Below are 8,111 nucleotides of genomic sequence, written 5' to 3'. Positions count from 1 at the left end.
GGCACAGATTTGGTCAACTGAAGGAGAGGAGCGGCGGCTCGGGTGCAGATGCATCTAGCGAAAGGAATGATTGCTGCAGTAGCACTTTTTATTTTATTCTCTTCCTTCCAGCTCTTAACCCTTTTTTTCCCTTAAATTTTCAATTAAAAAATAATTTAACTAATCTCCTTCCAAAAAAAAAAAAAAAAAATTTAATTCTTGACATCAATTTCAAATTAAATTTGGGTGACATATATTTCCAAAATTACAAAAATGGTCCTTTAATACTAGAATTACCGAAAGTACAATAAGAACAAAAATTCGGGATGTTCCACTTTATGTTTAACCCCATATTTAGAAAGCATCATGTCAAGCAACTTATTGCAAAAGTGAGATCCCTCATCACAATCAGTGCCCTTGGGGTACCAAATTGTGTCAAAATATTTTTATGCAAAAATTTAAGAACAACACGAGCATCATTTATCCTAGTAGAAATCGCCTCTACCCACTTTGAGACATAATCCACTGCAAGCAGAATACAAGAATACCCCTCAGAAGGTGGAAAAGGACCTATAAAATCAATACCCTATACACCAAATAATTCTACTTCTACAATTGGGGTAAGGGGAAACTCACTTTTCCTCGAAACATTGCCAATATGCTGGCACCTATCAAAAGTTAAGAGATTGCTACCAGGCTCTTTATTCTATACTTGCATTGTTATTTTGTACTTCATCTTCATATTTATACAATGGAAGTTCTATTTCTACATCTGTTCACTCTCTTAGTATGCATGAGTAGCTAAACTAGTCGAATGAGTTGAGAAGAACTAAGCTAACATGACCTAGGAAGTTCATTGCTTGCGATTGTCTTGCTTTATGCTGTGTAAAATACCCTTTAGAGTTACTCGAGAAAGAGTCTAAAGAAAGAATCTAATGTCTCGAGAGAGATAGGCTAGAATCTGGACTCAAAAGAGCAAGATTAGACTTGCATAAACAAGAGATAGGGACTTAGAGATAAGCTCTGTTTTTCAACTTGCAATGCATGCATCCTAGGAATAGGTATGATGATATGTGGTCGCCTTGTTTGTGTATCATCGCATAGACAAGAATTAGAGGCTTATGTGTAGGCCCTATAGACACCTTTGCACGTACATCGCATACGTTCTAGCATTAGAAGCTGTAGCATTCACATCGAGAGATGGTTTACTATTGTATACAAGTTGCATGATCGCAAAGCATGAATACATTCTAAGGAGTGTTAGCCGAAACCCTTCTCAACCCGTTCACTGCATATTCATTGCATCTCCCGTTTACCAACTCTTTTCAAACTCCACCGCATTTTTTATTTATTTTTCATTAACGCAAACAAAAAACCCAACACTTTATTTATTTATCCAGTTACCACAAAGTCTTTATCAAAATTACCAACGCAATCTGTTTTCACAAGTCCCTTTATTCGACCTTGGACTTACCAGGAAACTCAGAGGAATTTACACTTGGATTCCGCTGGGGAAACTTGAGTGCACAACGCAATTCCATCAACGCATAGCATCCACATTTCCACTTCATAAATATAAGCATCAGTCCACAGAGGTCCGAATGTACGAGCTCTAAAGGATTGTGGCTCTGAGACCTTTTCCAGTAAAAGATCTCTTAGTCATTTTTCCCTTAAGACAAGACTCACATGGAGGTAAAGAATTGTCTTCTAACTGATTTAGGAGTCCATTATTAACCAATCTCTTAATCATTTTGAGATTTATGTGGCCAAGTCTTAACTACCATAGATAGGCATTATAAGAAACTTTTTGTCTTTTATTCTGAGTTTCAACTATTCAAAACATCTCAGTATTTAAGACAAATTTTGCTTTAGTTGGTCTTAACTTATATAAGTTGGTTTCAAGTATAGCAGAACAAATTTGAATACCTTTTCTGAAAATGAACGCTTCATTAACTTCAAAAGATATTTTATACATTTGTTCCAATATACATGTGATAGATATCAAATTTTGTCTCATTTTAGGAGCATACAAAACATCTTTAACTATGATATATCTATCGTTGAAAAACAACTTCAAGTCTCCCACTGCTTCGGCCGAGACAACCTCTCCTGTTCCAACCTTGAGGGTGATCTCGCCTTCTTCAAGCTTTTTTCAGGAACTAGTTTCCTGAAAAGAGAAGCAAATATGATTAGTGGCTCCTGAATCCATATCCAGGTTGAGGTATCATACTCCACTAAATATGTTTCAACAACTAGTAAATCATATTTACCTTGTGCTTCTTTCGAGGTAGGGGCCTGAGGACATTCCTCAGTTAAGACAAATCTCAGGTCATCTATTACTAGTGTTGAATTCATATATGTTTTCCATGTTAAGTAGTTGTCGCCGTTAAGTTTTTCAGAAGCTAATAGTTGAACTAAAGAGCTAGTCATGTTGAAAGGAAAAACATATCCTTTTTAGTAAAAAAACATTAATCTTTTAAATCCAATCAAGTTTAGCAAAATAATAATAATAATAATAATAATAATGTACCCTTCATTATTATATTTTGCAACAATATTTCAATAGTTTAGAATAACCTTCACCGAGGGGTGATCGACTATTCCTCCATTGAACCAAGACTATCTTGACTAGATACTATCACTAGAATAACACTTATTCATATAGTAACTCAGTTATCGCTACTTTGGTCAGAATTTACTAACACTTAGTAATTCTCGTAAGTGTGACCCTCCATTTTCAGACCTCAAAGATTGGAATCATGATACTCCCAAAGTTGGAAAGACAAGAATGAAAGCGGACCTGAGAGACCCTATCAATTTCTAGAGTTCGCAGAGTTTCGAATCCTATAATACATCCATCTGATTGGTAAGGCCGCTCCAGGGCAGACATGCAGGTGCATTATAGGAATCTCATGGTGCGACCTAATGGAAGAGACCGTAGGATGTGTTGACACACTTCCTTCTCCCACTTACTATGAATAACTTCCCCTATTCACCTTGGTATTGACTCATGCAAACACTCTCCGAATGAAGTCCGCTCCTAGGGTGGCACAAAGCCAAGCATGAATCTCACAGTGTGAAATCTTAGGAACGCTAGAGCTAAAAGTACATTACTTCTCTCCAGCTGAAGTGTTCTAGACGGTTAGGGTATAAAATACGTAGCGATACATTTCGGCTAACTAAACATATCCTAAGTCTAGGTGATTCATCCGAGTATAACTTTTATATTGGATTTTTAAACTACGATGTCTAGGTGATAAAAAAATTTTATTACCTCACACCGCTCACGCATGCTCATAAAACCGGTTTAACCTAACTCAGACGCCGGCTCGATCTCCAGGTAGTAGGTGTTCTGTGAACCGTTAACTTAAAAACCTCAACCTTTGTCATCTAATCTGACTTTTTGCCAAGATCTTGTCAGGTGAGTTTTCTTGTAACTTCGGTATTACAAGATATCGACCTATTTTCTATGAAAATTAGGATTGCTCGATGGTGAACCCTAAATGAGCATGCATCTTATCTTTGTTATAGATTTTAGAAGTCTAGGTTATTTTATAAAAATTATAAAATTTATAACAATTATAACCCTAGAGCATTCATATATAACATGCTTCCTTCAATCAAACATGCTTTAATATAACACTTATATTAAAACTAAGCATGCATAGTATATATTTTATAACACTTATAAGATATAACAAATGCATGTCAATGTTTTTCCTAAGGTGCGGTTTTATGGCATACTATATGCACACATAATCAAACAACATTATACATCACATGCATAATATGTCAGCAACACTAAAGTGGAATGATTTTGGCATTAAAAACAAAAAAATAACTAATTTATTACAAAAATCAGCAACCAGCTTCCCGGAACTGGCTTCGAGCACTTTGAACCATCTGGAACCGTTCAAAAACCACTCGAACCAGTCCAAAAATACCAAAAACCAAGTTGAACCGATCAAACTGGCCCAACCAGGTCAAACGGACCAGTCCAGACCGTTTGGACCGGCTGGTCAATGCATGCTGGCGCAATCAACGAAAGCTTGGGGTGAGTCACAGGACAGGTTGGCGCACGGGTGCGCGGGTCACAGGCGAACACTACACGCGAGGCAACTTCGAAGCGAGTCGGACTGGAGCAAGCGGAGAAACCAAGTCGAAGCACAGAACAGGCCGGACAGCTAGTGCACTGATACAGCATAAATTATACAATGATGCATGCAAGGTTCAAGTCCATGTCATAAACTTGTTATGCGTCATAAACTTGACACGCAAAATTTATGCGATGATGATAGGTGATACTACTTCTAGATATGCGTTATTAACAAATGTTCTTGTAGTATGTTGTGCGTTGTCACAAGTTTCCTTGCATTGAAACCAAGTATAATTTCACTACAAGTTTCTCGATGTGATCCAAGGTCAAACATAGGGATTATTTTAGGTTATTGCGTTGTGCTTGTGATATATGCGACCAGGGGTTTTTCAAATTAATAAAGACTTTATGTACAAGTAATTAAACATGTGATGAAGTAAAGAAAGCGGTAAAAATGCGATAATACATAAATTGCGTTAAAGTAAATTGCGATAAAGTAAATCTAAGCTAAGATGATACAATATACAAATTTCATGATACAAGATACTGAGGTCAAGACTGGCTGTGAAGATTATGCAAAGATCGTGTAATGCGGTGACAAGTCTTATGTACGAAGCAGAAACAAAAAAGATAACTAATATAAACAGTGCAAGATCTTTAATTGCGTTAAAGATATAAGTACTATTCCGCTTTTCCCTTGGCGTACACATCTCGATGATTGGCCATTTCCCACATCTCTGTGGTGAAACGGGGATGAACATAATGAAAGAAAGGTTGCTTCCATCGCTGGAAGTATTACTCGCTTTAGTTAACGCATTCTTCTAACCTTCTCTCGGCAGATCAGAATGACATCTTCACTTCTGCTCTCACAGGTGAAGATGTCGTCTAGCATGCCTTAGCTAAACACATTTATCTCTTTAGCCCAGATTAAGTTACTCGTTTAATCCATATAAATTACAAAGGTATTAAGAAAACTTCATGGAGAAATCGATTAATGGAGGAACGAAAGTGGACAGAAAAGTGGAAGTGAAAGTGATCGAGACATTCAATAAAACTATTTAGCGTCTGATACATGATTTGTGAATGAAGAGATTAAGAAGATGAAATACACTTGATGAAATAGAGTTAGAAACAAATACAAACAAGCGCCAACGTCTTAGCGCTAATCTGGATGGAGATTTGCTTGCCGGTGTGGATGGAGTGAACGAATGGATGAGCTTCCCTCTCATGATTGCTCAACCGGTAGCAGGGATCTAAGGACAGAGCTTCACGACGGGGATCTGGCAGATTTGTACTGAGACTCACCTCTCGGCCTTGTCTCTTTTCTTCCTGAATTTCTTCCAATCAGTACTCAGCTCAGCCTTTCTCTCAATAATCCAGTAGCAATTAGCCCTCGTATCAATTATACTCGTATCCAGTATATCTTTTCTGAATTCTATGGGGATATGTATAGGTGAAAAAGCTTTGACTCTTAGCTTGTGGACCCCAATTCTTGTTATGGAAATTCTGAAGATGGAGGAATAAATATTCCTTCTGTAATGCAATTAGACCGTCAAATCAACATAACGATTAGTTGTACACGTGTCGCAATCCCCCGCGTTTGCATTGGTCGGCTGCATCTTTCGATCGGTTGCTCGCATGCGGTGTTGTTTTTATTACCGCATGCGGTTGAAATTCAGCTCTGGATCGACTGTTGCATTGCGTCGTCATTGCGTTAATCATCTCTTCATTGTGATTTGACGGATTCAATGTGACAGAGATGCGTTGTTCAGTTTCTCGTTGAGCCTTGATCGCAAGCAGTGACTTGGTTTCCTGCAAAACAGAGTAAAAATGTCTTCTTCTACCATCTTGACTATGTCAGTGAGTGTAATTTCGATAATTCATAATTATTGTATTTCTGAGCTAATTTTCATACAATCGACACATATTCTTTCTCTTTTGGCCGCAATATCTAAATAAGGCAGCATAAATAACTTGTAGATCCGCAATATCTAAATAAGGCAGCATAAATAACTTGTATTTCTACAAGTTATCACACCCCCAAATTTAGATATATGCTTGTCCTTAAGCATATCTTCTACTAAGGCAATAAAGCTAAATTCCTCTCCTATATTTTTGTGTCGATTGGCTGCTCTGAATGTTACACTTAGGCATATTTCTTAACAACGTAATTTCCTTCTATCCTTGTTAATTCTTAACAAAGCCCTACTTTATTCTTTTATATAAAAAATTCTGCTCAAAGAAAAACAATGCCAAAATCATAATAAATCCACCTTAGTCCATATTTCATTCAACCTTTGAATAGAAAGAAAAAAAACACCCACCAAAATCAATTGAGCGTAATTAAAGCAAGCTCTGATACCACATGATTGAACACGAGACATACGTAGCGGAATAATGATCTAATTACACTCTAATTGCTTTTAATTTAAAGGAAAAAAGCATGCAATTGAAGGGAAAAACAGTAAATTAAAATGGATAGCATACAACTTTTGAAGCTCCCGAAAAACGCTTTTCCTTGCTGAATCTCGACCCGAACTCTTCCAGACCACCACTAGAGTTGACCTACTATCCTCTGGACTCAGAACTGGGTTGTAGGACCTGATGGATGAAGAAAACCGAGAGAGAGAAAGAGATGGAAAAAGAAATGGAATTTCTTTTGGTTTGGGTTTTCTTTTTTTTTTCACAACCTAATTTTGAAAACTATTTTGGCAAAAATGGCAAAAGTTTTTAATCCAAATTCAAAGCCCATATTTATAGAAAAAGGCCATGAAGAAATTACATGAAATCAATTCATAAAAACCCAACACCTAGAATCCACTATCTAAGTGAGCTTAATGTCTCTACTGTAAGCCAAAACCTAGCCCACTATTTTGTTAGCGGAATTATCCAACAAAAGTTTGGATTTTCCCACTAACTTTAGTCAAAGGGCAAAATAGTTATTTTGTCAAAGTCAAACTTTGACCAAAAAGTCAACATTTTGACTTTTTATGATTTTTCCCATGTTGACTAATTTTGACCTCCCGAGAATGAATCCGCATTCATTTTTCTCGAAATTCAAATCACATTTGAATATAAGGTCGGTCAAAGTTTGACTTTTCAAAGTCAAAACTCAACTCTTTGACTTTTTATATCTTTGACCATTTCCATTATTTTTGAGTTTCCGAATATGAACGTATTCATGTTCTTGATATTTAAATCACATTTAAATATTAAAGCTGTATCTCTAAACTGAAAAACCGACCACTATATCACATATGCTTGTCGGTTTCTCTCTCTTCACAACGGGTCATTCCACTATAGTCCCGTAGTTTCATTCCCCTCACTATAGATATATTTGTGTTCATATGATATAACCATGATTAGTAAGTTAATCCTTCATAGGTTGTTCATAATCTCTGCTGGGTCATAAAAATCATTTTACCCCCGAGACTACATCTTATTCCTTAAGTTCCACCGATCCTCGAATGAACAATTGGTTTAAGGTCCAACCTATAAATCGAACCCCTCTCGGGCCAAGGAGAGGGTGGGGCCCCTTGCTCAAGACCTGAATTCAGTACTAAAGGGAACAACCTATCTACTATCCCTATAACGGGTAGGAGTGAATTCCGTCTTGCACCCTATGTTCCCAGCTATCCACCTGATCTTATCCCTGAAATAGGAGGCTTATTGGGCCAGCGGTAATGAGCTGCCCTCACCTATGCAGATCTAAAGATAATTCCGAGTGAACAGGAGTTCATAGTTAGCTTAGGATTAAAATTAAGTTAACTAGGTCATCAATTAACGAAATAGTCAGTTTTATACATATAATGGCATGTAGAACGTAAAAAGTGACTAGTTCATGGTTCAGTTTTATGCAAACTCATTGCATAGGATACCCCCATTCACATATCTCTATATGAACGATTCAGGATCACATCATTTGTACTAACTACAAAGTCGGCCGCATGCATAGTATCCCCAGAACAAGGCACCCAACCTTATTCATATACTATAGACCATTTTGGCTATATGTTTGAACTTGATCCACATTTAT

This window comes from Benincasa hispida, chromosome 1 (assembly GCF_027475165.1).
Source record: "Benincasa hispida cultivar pf3 chromosome 1, pf3_genome.v1.1, whole genome shotgun sequence".
NCBI lineage: Eukaryota > Viridiplantae > Streptophyta > Magnoliopsida > Cucurbitales > Cucurbitaceae > Benincasa > Benincasa hispida.
The sequence above is the reverse complement of the archived record's forward strand: the minus strand, read 5'-3'. Positions refer to the sequence as shown.